Genomic DNA, 14,857 nt, shown 5'->3' on the forward strand with positions numbered 1-14,857 from the left:
ATTTTCTTTATACACAAGCAGCACTGGAAATTTGTTAGATTTCTCCATTTAAATAAGCGAAAGGAAAAGTGAAGAAATGTTTCAGTCAAAGTGTGTGTTAACACCTCCAGGATTTCTGACCAGCTCCCTAGTCTGTTGCACCTGAGCTGTTCCTGTCCCTGGACACTGAAAATGTATCACATTAGATATAAATTCCAGTTTCTTAAAGGGAAGAAATTAGCCAGTCTAACAGGAAAAATACAGAATATAGTTCATGCTGCAGTGTGAAAGCAAGTTGTGTTTCTAACTGATTTTCTCATTTCTTTAGAAGGTGCAGATGTAATATAAGAACCACTGAATGAACTCACAAAGTCTGTTTGGACTAGCATTCATAAAACGTGATCATATATATCCTCTTCCCTAGCACTGTATGCTTTGATTTGGTGCAGCAAAATCTTCAGAATAGGTGCAAAGCACCAGAAAATGTCTACATGTACACATGTACAGGGCAAATGGCAAGAACTCCAGGATCAGCATTATTTGCTTCATCAAAAAATGCTATAAGCTCCTGATAATAAGCTCCTGAAGCCACACAGATGTTGGCTCATAACACATCACTGGACTTGGAGCTGATACAATCCCTGCTTTGAAACAAACATTTCTAAACTGTCACGCGTGTGCACCTCAAAATAGTGTAATTTTTTCTTTGGTGGAGCCTCTCCTTAAACTGAATCTGGACAACCTATTCAAATACAGCTGTTGTTCTTGAGAAGAATCAGCAAGCACAGATGGTCACAGGATACATCTGGATTTGTCTGAAAAAAAAAAAAAGTCAAAATATGAGTTCATAGTGTAATCCGACAAGGACTGAGAGGTAATATATGGCATGCATTGCATGCACTGCATGTGGTCCTAACAATGTCTACTAGCAAATGGTTGTTGGGATGCTTTAATAAAACTCTTAGCTGTCCACTGGTTACCAATTCTGTACCCCTGCCCCTCACACCACCTCTTGTTTGGCCTGGCCCAAATGGCTTGAATTCGTATTTTTATTATTTATTGATTTATTGATTTGATTTATTTATTTATTTTCTAAACCATTTCCTGACCTGAAGATGCTGGAGGCCCTTGGAAGTAGACATAATCTGTGACCAAGCTGGATATAGTTATCATCTGCCTCAGGCATCTAATGTCAGCAATCTGAACCACAATGCTTTCATGGGACTGCCAGCTGCAGAGGAGATGGTGTCCACCAGAATTTTTCCCTTGAACAATCTGCAGGGAATTCACAACAAATTTTCTTCCTATCATGATGGAGAACATTTCTACATTCTGTATTGCTATCATACCAAAAATATAAATTAACACAATAATGTCTTCCATACTCACTTGATAGTGTAACTTCTCTTTCCTGCCAAGCAATCATGCCCATTTTCATCAACTGATCTATTTCTTGACAACCTACACTCATAAGAACAGCTGAGATTTTCCTGCCTCCTGAACTAGGCCCCATGGGGGCCTAGGACGTGTCTGTAAACTGAGCATTGCCTTTTTGAACAGACAAAATCCAGGCAGTTATATGCCTAAAGAACTAAGAGTATATTATTAAAGTAGGTGAGAGGATTTAAAAGCAGTCAGTATCACAGCTGCAAATGAATGACTTCCTTTAACATCTAGGTGTACTGCATGAAAGATGGACAACCAAAATGGCATTTGTTAAAACTCCTTAACTTTTTATTCTAGTGCTTTTCCTCACAGAAAAAGAGAGAGAGGAAGAGAGAGAGAGAAAGGAGAGAGAGACCGAAGTGATGAAATGTAATTAATTACACAAGTAACAAGCATCAGTTCACAGTTCAGCTTCAGTTATCACTTCAGTATGAAGTACCACAGAAAAGCAAATAATTCTAATTAGCATTGAAGAGAATTTCATTAAAATCGAAGAGGTAGTTGGTTTTTACCGTGCAAGAGACATAATTTGCTGTGTGCTAGTCAGCACAGTTGGTCAGTTGGACCACCCAACTCCCTTACTGTCCTTTGGAAACCAGGATTGCTACACATGATCACTGAAGAAACTCCTTGCTATCTGCCTAATTGAAAGAAGAATCCACTTTACTATTTCTGAGTGTCTTAGAAGTGAACACTGCATTGATGTGAACTGGCAAATAAATTCACTTCTCACATGAAAGGCATTCTCAAATATCTTCCTGGAAGCAAATATCTTCCTGCAGCCAAAGTACAAAGGCTATGTGAATCAGAGAAGAAAACAGAACTAGGAGGTCCAGTCCTTGAAAATACAGTCCATAAAATAAAGAACTAAGGAAAACACTTGTACAAACCTTTCTCAGCATCCTGATAATGCAATCAACCTGGAGACAAATTGTTTGTGAGGACCTTAGGCCCACTCCATGAGTTAAACATAGCCATGGATGTATTGCTCCAGCTCAGCATCAGGGGGTTCTCTCTGTAACCCTAGGCACTTGTTTCTCTCATTCAAAAATGTCTCTCCTCAGGAGACAAAAATCACAACAATCCTGTTTCTTGGGTGATTTCAACAAAATTTTTCACTACACAGAGCCACAACAACTGTAGGAGCCTGCTCAAAGTTATCATTTAGAATGGACTTTTTTTTAAAAAAATTGCAATTTCTAAGGGTTTTCCTTTCTGTTTTGATATTCATAGCCTCAATTTTTTATTTTTTTTTTTTCCAAGGGACACATTGGAAAGACTCTCTCCACAAAACAGTGTAATGAAATGAATACTAAAAATCTTATCTCACAGCTGAAAATGTGAGGGCACAGCCCATGCAAATGATTTGCTCAGGGTCAGCAGGACAATCAAGGAAATTGAAGCCAAGTCCCGTGAAACACTGAGCTGGTCCCTAGTTAGATTTCTGATCTTTCTTTTCAGTATTCACCTTGTGCTTCACTTTTCTGAGATGCACTGTTTCTTGAAATTGTATCTCAAAACCAGACTAGATGGAGTAGAAACCAGCAGCATTCTCTCATCTTGTCTGAATACACAGATTACTTATCACAACTCTCTAAGCCACAATACACAAGAGACATCAGGTCTGCACTGTGTTTAACAAAGCAGCTAGCATGCAGACTGTTGTGGCTTTCATACTGATTACTGTTTTACTTGCCTTAAAGCAGTATCTAAATGTTCTTTCACAAACACTATGAAAGGTCATTTGGATCATGCTGATGTCTGCATCTTTTGTTTACTGACTATCTTAACCTCTTCAAGCCATTTTTCTCTATGAATCGTTGCATACATAAAAAATATAGGAGGAAGATAGGATATATATAACACATATATGCATACATGTGTATGAATATCTGATATACAACACAGTATCATAAGATACCCCTGAAAATTTTCATTACATTTCTTGTAATGGCTTACATTTTTCACTTTTTCACCACTTTCTAGCAGGCATTGAAAATAAGCAGAATGTGATCTGCATCCTGCTGCAGTTAAATTCTTTGACTTTGGACCTTTACCCTGAATAGGTTCACGTGCTCAGGTCACATCTGAGTCAATTTGCCCACAACCTCTGTGTTGTTCTTCCATGGGGGTTTTGCCTGGATACAGAGAGCTGTTTGCCTTATGAGCATAGGCATTTGCTTTTTGTGCTCTCTATGTGTAAAATGACAGCAGCAATTTCTCACTCCTATTTTTTGAAAGATTCTCATTCTCATGGGATGAAAACCACCACATGAATGCAAGGGGATATTACGCTTGAACCCAGCTCTGGGGAAGGCCAAAGCATGACAGGCTTTTATGCAGCTGGAAGCTGCACATGACAATTATGCAGAAGCTGTGTATACTTTTCCCCTCTGGAAGCTTTTGGTGGGCCCAGACTATAGAGCTATGTGTAAATCAGTTTCTTACACAACACAAAATCCTTCTGAGAATCTCTCTTCTCTTCCCAGTTAAGCCCTTTACAGTCCCCTTTCCTAATGCAAGTGAGCTGGTGCTTTCTGCCTCCATACATGTTTAGTACGGATGTGAGACAGCTTAACACCATAGCTTTTCCCACGCTTTTACCACTGAGATTTCTGAACAGTTACTGCTAAAACAAGAAATGTTAATTCTCTACAGCTTGTGCATCAGGCTATGCGCTTTCACAGTATTTCTGTTGTGCACAGAGTTCTGAGTAAAAGGAGCAAATAAAGCTGACTCCAATAGCAAAGATGCTTCAAAAGTAATCCCTCCTTTTTTATTATGTTGACCCACAGCATCAGAGGTAGATGACGGTGGTATGACAGTAGAGGTTAAACTTCACAGAATCACACAGTCATAGAATCATATAATCCTTACAGTTGGAAGGGACATTTAAAGGTTATGTAGTCCAACTCCTCTGCAGTGAAGAGAAAAACGCACAGCAAGATCAAGTTGCCCAGGGCCTGATCCAGCCTCACCTTGGAGGTCTCGGGGAAGGGGTTATCCACCACCTCTCTGGGCAACCCATTCCAATGCCTCACCGCCCTCACTGTGAAAGACTTTTTCCTTATATCCAACCTAAATCTCCCTTCTTTAAGCTTGAAGCCATTTCCCCTTGTTCGATCACCACAGACCTTCCTTCAGAATCTGTCCCCTTCTTTCCTGTGGCTCCCCTTTAATTACAAAAGGACACCTTTTGATATCAGGTCACCTTGGAGTCTCCTCTTCTCCAGACTGTACAGTCCCAGCTCTTCCCACTGATATCCCATTATGTTTTGTTGCCATGAGACTGATGACAACAGTGGGGCAGTCTGACAGAATGGCATCTGACACAGAATTGCAGATGGAGCATAGGTGTGAAATTGACCAAATGGTGTATGTGAGCACAGTGAGGTGCTGGGTGTGTGTTTCAGCAGTGGTAACAGTGACAGTGGGTCACCTCCGCTGGTAAAGATTATTATGAGCATGATATGCAGGTTCATCTCTGATAAAAATACATTGCTGGTGGTAGTGGATAAGTTATGATATAGTCTTTTGAAGCAGAAAATTTGCTGTATCAAATAGCGTTACTGCACTCTTTGCATCTGTTATTGTTTCCATGGAAATAAATAGGAGGCATTACTTTTGGAGTGACCTACCCATTTACTTTCTTGCAGTCTTTCCATAATTATGCATACCTCTTTAAAAAGAAAAGACAGCACAATAATCAGAGAAAATGGAACAAAAATAAAACTTCTAAAACTGAGTTCTAGCAAAATATCAATAAAAACAGCGACTAACAAAACGTGGAAACAAAATGTGAATGAATTCTGCTAACATTAGAGATCCCTGTGACCTTGACAGTATCTCAATCCAACTGCTGTGCCTTGACTTTCTTTTTTTAATTTCCTTTGTAGAGGTCATCATGAACTCTGTGAGAGATCCTGAGTTGCCGCAATAACACTTGCTTCTTCCTTTCTAGAGGATGGATTGTGTTCAGATTAAGCTGCAAACTCTGGTTTTGTCTCTTTTGCCATTGGCGTTTTTTGGAAAGTCCTGATGTTTATTCATTGTTACTGAATCTATTTCTTTTGTTTATATGTTTGTGGTGGGTTTCATTTGCAGATATATCCCACTGTCAATCTACACCTGCAAAGAAAACAGAGCCCTCGATCCAGCGTAATATGGGGATGTGTAGATTATTGCTTTATTCCTCTAGAGGGAACTCTTACTGTGTTTTAAATTTCTCCACGTATTTCTCTCTAAGTGCCACAGGGTAGCTGAGATGAGAAAAGAGCTACAATCTATTTTCCCAGAATGAAACCTGGGAGAATTCCACTTGTAGCAGTTGTCTTCAGGTAGCAGTGACCTCCAGCTCTGCCACATCTCCTCTCTTAGCCCGGCCTGGCATTTCCACCTCTAAGAAATGTGTGGATCACTGCCCCAAGTAGCCCACAGAGGCCTGGATTTAGACCTTCACCAGTACTGCTGCTGTCTGTGCTACGTTAAAGCTCCAGTGAAACTTGAATTCTTCCCTTGTATTTTGGCAAAGAGCAACGGACAACTTTGTCCTGAGGGTTTAATCCTGCAGAGAAGGAGGTTTGGGCTGAGAGAAGTGTGGAGAAGGGCAACGGTGCTGCAGCACTTCTAACCTGCACCGTCCATCCACTGAGCTAACTTGCTAGCCGCAATAGCAGGAGCCCTTTTCCCTGCAGGTCTTCCACCAGTTCCCACAGGCCTATGGGTGATGGGAAGCATTAACACAAAAGGGTCACAGTCAGTCCTGAGCAGGTTTCAAGGTCTGTGGGTGCCAAGCAGAGAGGAGCAGACTTCACTGTGGGAGGGGCAACTTCTGCATTCAGAGGAATGTGGATATCCTCTGTGGTTATCACGAGATATGTGTTCCAAGCTGTGCTGGTCACAGGGGTAGCTGTAGCTCTGTCACAGGGTCTCAGGGAATTTGAATGGGGGACAGGGCAAACTCCTTCCCACCCCCATCTCCAGTTCTGTTCTGAAGAGCAATACCAATCCGCCAGCTCCTCTGATTGCCCTTATATGGAAAAGCAATAAATTACCACTTCTGTTCATTCTGCTTTGGTTCAGTGCCAGCCTTCCTACACTCTACAGAAGTCTTTATAGGGAACAAGCCATGACAAGGTGCAGATGCAAAACCACTGGTGCAACCTTTGACTAATTTACTGCTGGGCAAAGGGACAGCCATTAATAGAGAACTCTAATCTGAGTCAGCATCCTAACTAGGAGCAGGCCAGAAATGATAATAAAAACAGAGAAATAGTGGATAGCTAAGCTTGCTGATATTGCAAACCTTGTCTGTATTTCACAGAAATCTTCAGTCCATCAGCTTGGCCATTGGAGTGAACTGCTTCCAAAAATATTCCATGAAACAATGTGCATTCCTGCCTATAGGAGCAGTCTGAGTCCATCCCACCCAGCTGGACAGGTTGGGTGGCACAGAAGTTCTGTGTGTGTGCAAGAATCAGAAACACAAGCAATAACAAAGCCACTGTTTTTTCTTCCACAAGTTTTTGAACCTGATCACAGATATGCTATATGCAGGAATTACCAGCTATCCCCCGTGAGTGAAAGGCATTAAAACCAATCATTAGACAAGACAAATATGGCTTATCAAAGAGTTATTACATGTATTCTTTGTTTGTAGGCAGCCATATAGGAGGATTGCCTCGTTTGCATGTTGCCAAGAAGCCTGAGTTTGTCACAGATTGAACTGATCAAAAGTGATCACAGAAACTAGTCTGACTCCACAAACCTTATACAGAGTAACTGAAGTCATCAAGCAGCAGGTACGGGCTATTGTTTGCCCAACACCTACAAACCCAAATCTTTCCCCTCCTGATTCCCAGCTTCTGTCTTCTGTTTCTACCATATGGTATCGCTGAAGAACCTGTACATGTGGTACAGAATACTTAATTTTGTTTTTTACTTAACCCGACAGTTCTCTGCTCTCTTCTGTGCAGGTATGTGCTGAAAGAGAACACTCCTCTCAAGGAGAAAGAAAATCTCTTGTCCAGGGGAGAAGCTGCTTTGGCTGCCTCATTTGTTTTTTCTGCCTTAAACTGGGTCTGCTCAGACTGCCTTGCAAACGAGGGTAGTGCATGGACACAGAACTCCTTCCTAAATGTCGCTATCTGGATTGATTTTCACGTGGAATTTTTTCATCCATAATTTGTGACCCAGGCATAAGAAACGATTTTTATTTTTATCTGTACTTGTTTTGAGGAAGGCACTCCTTCTTTGTGAAGAATGTTACTTTTGCAGATTATCAGCTAGGTATGTGCACTGAATGATGTGTGTTGAGGGCACCAGAAGGGATTGGAGCATGCAAGTGCTGCTGAGACAAAGCTGAGGGACTCTGTGTATGTGCACTGCAATACAGCAGAAGTCCAGATAGTTGGCCAGCCTGGAGATAAGTTTGCTCACAGCTATCTTTCCAGATAGCCTGAGTGACACATAGCTTGAGCAACCTAGGCAAGACAACTAAAGGTCTCAAACCTAGAAGTAAAATGTGAAACAAACCATCTGGGCAGATATAAGTGCATTGTAGCATGCATTTGCTTTGGTATGTCAGAGGGAAAAGTATATTTGAGTATGCTTTTTTCAATTGCAACTGCAATTTCTCTGGAAAGTCTTGCCGAAGCTGATAGTACTTCAAGGTATGTTTTGCAGCAGTGCACTCAGCAGTCAAACAGACCACTTCTGGTTTGGTGCAATCTTTTCAGTTCTACACATGCTTGAACTGATGCACTCTCTTCAAGCTCACAGTCCACCTCTGCTCACAGCCTTTCATCGAGGGCTGCTAACCATGGGTGGTTGTGCTCCTTGCAGAGGGTGGAAAGTCCAAGCACTCTGCAGTGTAGGCAATCCCCTCACATAACTCACAGCATGAGGGGAATTCATGATCTCAGATCTTTTTCCCAGGTGCCACATCACATGTATCATGATAGATCCTCCTTCTTGTAGCACATGGAATGAAGTAGCGTGAAACTAGTAAAACACAGAATAATCTGTGGAAGCAAAGGAAAGTAGGCAAACATAGACTTCTGAATCTAAAGTTATCGTACAACCTACTACTTGTTTTCAGTAGTTCCATACTTTTCTTATTTTTTCCACACTTTCACAGTGCCCAGTAACTCTGCCTGCTGGTGCTAGAGGAGAGGAAGGAGTCTTTTCCTTGTCAGTGGCTGTTTCTTGGCACTGAGAAGAATCTAGATGTACAGCTTTTGGAGCATGATTATTCCAGATTCCCTCAAATAACTTGTATTTGCCCAATAAGTGATCTTCTCTCAGCATGGAATACATGAGATATGCCTTCTCATGAGCTGAAAAATCATCAAGCCAAAATTCACCAACTGTGAAGACATTCCTAAACTGTAAATTAGTCTCTGTTACCATAATGTCCCAAGATCTGGGATCCTTTTAATGTTTGTTTACCCAGTGAGACACTCATCAGTGTCTATACTGTGAGACAGACTAGGTCTTAAGGCAAGACTACCGCTGCATTATCAGTAGAGTTTGGCCTTTCAGACCTAAGGGAACAACACTGATGCCCCTTTGCAGTGATGGAGTAGCATGGGATCAGAAGTAGTAAAAATGGCTGGCTGAACCACGATGTTGCTTTGTTTCCTCTTCTTTCCTAGAACTCAACTTGCTCATAAAACTGATTTTAAATGTTTTTCTGGTATTTTGTTTTGCATTTTTTTTTCCTATAGTTCTCATATTTCCTGATTTAAAGCATGCTTGAATCTAAGGAGTCTGAAAAAATCTTTTCTACTCTTAATTAGGTTCAAAGTGCCTGGCAGGAAAGAGACTGATGAAAAAATTTTATGAGCACTGGGAGACTTGCTTTCAACTGCTGAGCCATCCATAGTCTCTGTAGGTGATTCACTTAATCTATTGCACTATCTCTGTTCTGCATATTTTTAATAGCCTTTAATGAGAATAGAACTCATTAATGATTGTTGGACAGGGAGGCAGCAGGAAGGTGTGGGCCCACAAAAGCATAGATAACAGTGTAGAGAAAAAAAAAAGGAAATAACATGCTGGTTCAAACCCATGCTCCCCAGCAGTGCCTTCAAGGGGAGGAGGGTTGGGGAGGGGGAAAAAAAGAAAAAAACAGTCCTGAAGCTCTAAGGTTGTTCTTCAGAGTGCCTGCACTGCGTGTTCGTAGTGAAAGCAATCATCATGGTCAAGTTACTCCCAAAGCCAAAAGCCCCAAATGGCTCTGTGTCTTCCCTCAGCGTCAAACCTGTTGTACAACCCTGCACAAGCAGCAGTCACATGCAAATAGTCATCTCTCCACTTTGGCAGGAATTTGCCCGAAAGTAACCTTTCTCCCCCCTCAAAGCAGTGGTATTGTTTAATTCCCTTCTCATGTTAGTCTCCTGATGGGCTGTTTCACTGTGGCTGTCAGGCAGCAGCAAGTGAAAAGTGAAGAAGGAAAGGGAGCCCGGAGGAGCCAGTTTGCAAATAAATACATAATTATGTATTTACATGTTTAGGTATATGTTGAGATTTTAGAGAGGAGTGGTGTTGGAGGCTGCTGATCTCAGAGAGTTCAAGCTTTGCTTTCCTCTAGAGGCAGGAGAAAGCTTAATTTCTATGGTGGTACTACCCAGAGTGGAAATCTGTCATATATTTTTACATATTCTTTTCTCCTCTCTGATTTCTCCCGTGCATTTCATTCTGAGAAGGCTTCTGCAGAAACTGAACAGCCTGAAGATGCAAGGAGTCACACTGTGACCCATGAGCCACACAAGAGAGAGAAAGGTCAGGAAAAGTTCTAGAAAGATCTGTGCCCTTGAACATTAATCTGGAGGCTGGGGGCAGGGGACAAATTATATTTGGAAGAAGGCGAGTAACGTGACAAGGATGCTGTGAGTAACTTCTTGCTGCCCACTCATGCCATTTGCATGCCACTTCTTCCTAGTCTTCCTACTGCTTTCATACTGTTTCCTCTTTTACAGCAACCAGTTCCCTTCTCTATCTGCTGGTGTAACCTGCTCCAATGCCCACCCATGCCAGAAGAGGAAGGCCACTGAGATTGTGGCTTTCCTAGAATGTGTTGGGGTACAGCTCATAACGACCCCTGTTGAAGAGAGAAAATGGCTCATTAGCTCTGCCTACTGCTCTCTGACATCTCCCCGTCCTTCAGTCAAGATTCCCTTGCTTCTAACTGAGCCTTCTGTTCCTCTTGCTGACTTATCTCCCTACTAAGGGGCCTCTGAAGTAGGCAAACAAGTATCGCAGGGACCGATAATGTGTAAGAGCCATTTTCGGTGTGCAGCAAGAGAGACACACAAAGCCTACTCACAGCTCTGTGAGAATATCCCAGACTCGACCCAGTTTTCTTTATGAAACATGTAAGCAGGACCTGGTTTTCAGTGAGCACTCAAGGATATGTTTCTCCAGAACATGCAGAGGTTCCTAAGCATCTCCTTCTGACTCAGCCTTGTACCAGGAGAGTACAACAGGGCATTCGAGCCAATCCATTTGCTGTTCCATACACAACATGAAGAGCTCACACACAGTGCTGCTGAAAGTTTTCTTCAGCCAGAGTTGGCAGAAAGTTAGAAAATGTGTGTGTGTGCTCTGTAAACATTTTGTAGCACATTGATCATAAAAATAATAGACGAGTCTAGAAAAGGACTCTTGCAATCAATACTCCTATCAGCAGAACTCAAATATCCATGGTGAGAGTACTTGGCCAGACAGCTGTCCCACCTGCAAGGGAGCCCTCAAGCACACATCCCTCAGAACATTCTTGGTAGTGTTGTAAAAGGTCATTCTCACCTCCATCTTTATTTTCAGGCATTTTTCAGTCAGAGCTGAAAAACATCTGAGCCTATAAGCACTGCAAAAAAGAGAGGGAAGGATGAGATTCCTGAGCTTACTGTTGTATCAACCACACCATCAAGGAGAAAGGGTTGCATTCATGCCTCTCAGAGAGAGAAAAGTGTGGCCACTGACAATCCATGACAATATGTCTGGTAAAGGATACCACGGGAAATTGAGGGTATCAGACCAAGATGTGCTGAGCAAGAAGGACCAAGCCAGCTAACCTCCGCAGTCTCACAGGGTGGGAGGTTGAGCACAGCTGGTATCCTCGTACTGCATGGATGTGCCTAGCTTATCTTCAGCACTCAGTCTTCAAAGTATCGAGTTACTAGGAAAGCTTCTTTTTCTCCTCTCTCTCTCCCTCACTGGTTTTTAACAAATGTGAAAGGTGCTGATAAATACTGCAAGTGAGTGATACAGTATTTACTCACTCACGCTTCCCATTTGTGAAATTATTTGTCTCAGTATTGTATGGTAAGGATCCTTGGATCATTCTTACATTACTCTGTCCTTCACAGCAATGGCTGAGGCCTGAACACTGACCAGTCTCTTCTCCTTTGCATCAGGCTCTGCTGATTTCAGCTACTTGGGGTGCTATACTGGACCTTTCTGTCCTTTGGGAAAAGTTATTCTCAGAGTTTCTCCCAAATGCTCACTTTTTCCTCTTACTACCTATTTTCCACATGACAGCTGTACCAAAATACTTTCATAAAGACAACAGAAATATTTTCTGATAGAAAGTGCTATGTGATGTGATCTTCTGTAACAGTCCTTAAACAAAAGATCTATTTTACTCTTGGTCCTAGATCCTATTGGACTGTTCCTATTCTCCATGTTTTGCTTCCACTGTTTCCTTTCTGGCTTAGCTACTGTCATCACAGATGACTTTCCTTAAGGCAGAGAGCTATGTATCGCCTCTTCCAAAGTTGCAACATCTTGTGTGCCAGTAACAGTAATACAGGTAACCCACAGGTCAAACAGGTCACTCGCTCATGGAATGCATTTGCCGGGCAATGAGAATTAGGGCTCTTTCCTGCTTTGGTGTGATGGTCCTTCACTGCCTTGATATATTCACTGAAGTTTTGCTAGGACAACATGCACTGTAGACCAAGTTTGGTCTGTAAGGAGCAGGCTGTTAATCCTCTTCTCTGGATTTAATATCTTTTATTATTCTATTTCTAGAAATATTTAACACAGTACTCAAACTCAAGTAAAATATGTATGTGCTGGGACTTTCACCTATCTAGCCAAGCATGTAAGAGTTAATCCCCCTCACAACATACATAAAACACTGCATAGAAATAAATGTATTCCTTCTTAAGGACATTGCATGTACATCAACAATTAGTGCTTTAGAAACAAGACATGGAGTAGAGAGGATATCCTGTATGTGATATAGAGTCCATAGTCCTCAAAATTCACGAAGTCCAAATAAGAGACTACTGCTACTTATTTAAAAGAACTTATAGTGCAGTTGACAGAGACGGTTTCACAGATTGGTGCTTCTATTCTGTTATGTCAGGTAGCCAACTCACAGAGAACTTGGAAACACCTATCTTATTATCTCAGTACGCTGTTTTCCTCTGCCAATCTGTGTTAGCTTAAGCCAGAAGCTGGAGGTAAAAGACATGTAAGCAAGGTAGACAAGGAGGTAAAGGCAAAAGAGTGTTGCAGAGACCTTGTTAAAGAATTAGCTGACGTAGGCTTATCTCCCAGCTGTCTGGAGGTAGGTAGTCTCACAGAGAATAATAGACTATTCACTGGGCTCCTAAGAGGTCAATCCAGGAAGAACAAAGGTGCTGGTATCAAGGCAGGATGCTGAATTCAGCAAACTTGGTCAAAAGAGAAATGAAAGGAGAAATGAAGAGCAAGATTCAGCATCTACCTACTGCAAGTTTAGGGAGAAGGTCAGAGAGACTTAGTCATTGTTGCTTTCCAGAACTCTTTGGCAACTTGGCTGTACTTTGTCTGGAAGAAAACATAACTGCAGTTATTTCCATCCTTAAGATGCCCAAGAAAAAGTCTTAAACACAATTGTCCTATTGTATTACCAGCTAACAAGATGTCACCATGGGAATTCTGTCAGAGAACGGCTAAAAACAAACAAAAAAAACATGGCAAATCCTGCAGACAAGTAATGTAAATGCCTCAGTGAGGGCTGCTTATGAAGGAACACTGGAAAAGGTGCCCCAAACAAGTCATATGCAGGAAGGACTTACTCTCTTTTTATGCTTCCCCATGCATACTCAAAATGATGCTTCTAAATGCAGGAGAGAAATGACACAACTTTAAGTGCAATTAGATGCCTAAATTTCAATTTAAAAACATCCAGCCAGAAAAATACCATTGTTTTTTCACTCCAGATTTAAATCAACATGCACTGAGTGAGGGATTGAAGTTACTGTCCAAAGAATGTTCCTCAGCATTTCTCTGATTTCTGCCCAGGGTTTCTAAATTCACTGACATTAAAGGGAAAGCAAAGAACTACAGCAAGACATACAAACAGAGCTCTGTAAAGAAAAAGGGGGTGAAAAACCAGAAAGTAACTTGAAAGTCTTGAATCAGCCATTGTGTTTGTATTTGGTTAGAAGTTACTTCCTCCGTCATTGTCCTGTGATCCCCAAATGAAGAGAGGACTGATACTGAAGCAGTGTTTCTGTTGCAGCAAGTCTGTTCTGTGTCTCCTGTTTAAGGCCTCAGAAATAAAATCAGAGAGATTAAAATCTACTTTTTACTCTTGTACTGAAAACCTTTCTAAGCAAAGGGCAAAATTTTGCCAAGATAAACAAGAAATTTTGGCTTAATTTTGTGTCTGGTTATAAATACATTTTAAAAAGGGGAAAAAATTAGTCATATATAAATAATAGCTCAATTACATTCAAGAATATGTGGGTGGGTGTTCTGGGTGGAATAATTTGCTAAGGCAGAACTCTTCTTTACTTTTACTCTTCCTCTTAATTTATTCCTCTTCCTTAGTAACTAACAAGCTGAATATGTACTTCTACTTTTCAACCTTTATTTATATCTTGCTCTTTGTTCTATTATCTGGTTATTTTTCTGTTATGGGTCTTGATATATCATTATCACCCTTCTTTAGGATTTGTTTTTATGGACTAAATGTTTTTAGTAGAGATAACACAATAAAGTGCAGTAAAGCACCTAATTGTGTACTTAACCTCAGGCGCACGCTTCTATTTTCTTGATGTCAGGAGAATGTGTATTTAAAATCTATGCTAAATAGCTTTGCTGTATTAGTTTTAGCATGGCTGATTTCACTGATTTCACAGTGCAGTACGGTGCAGCCTGCTGCAACACTGAAGATTCCTTCCCTCTTGCCCCTTCTTGGGTACTTTTTGTCTTTCTTTTTTCCGTGCTTTTTTTTTTTTCCCTTTTCTTTTTTCTTCTGTTATTACTCTCAAAATGGGCACTGTCATGTAAGACAATGCTCCAAAATTTAGACTTTAGACAAGTCACCTGGCAGGTTCAGATCAGGAAACCATATGCTCCAGCTATACTCCATCTTATTCTGCAGCTTGACAGAAGTAAGGAGTTCAAAAATCACTGTGATCATGCCTAGGAA

The sequence above is a fragment of the Lagopus leucura genome, unplaced genomic scaffold, assembly GCF_019238085.1.
Source record: "Lagopus leucura isolate 7727_CA_CO unplaced genomic scaffold, USGS_WTPT01 Super-Scaffold_810, whole genome shotgun sequence".
Classification (NCBI taxonomy): domain Eukaryota; kingdom Metazoa; phylum Chordata; class Aves; order Galliformes; family Phasianidae; genus Lagopus; species Lagopus leucura.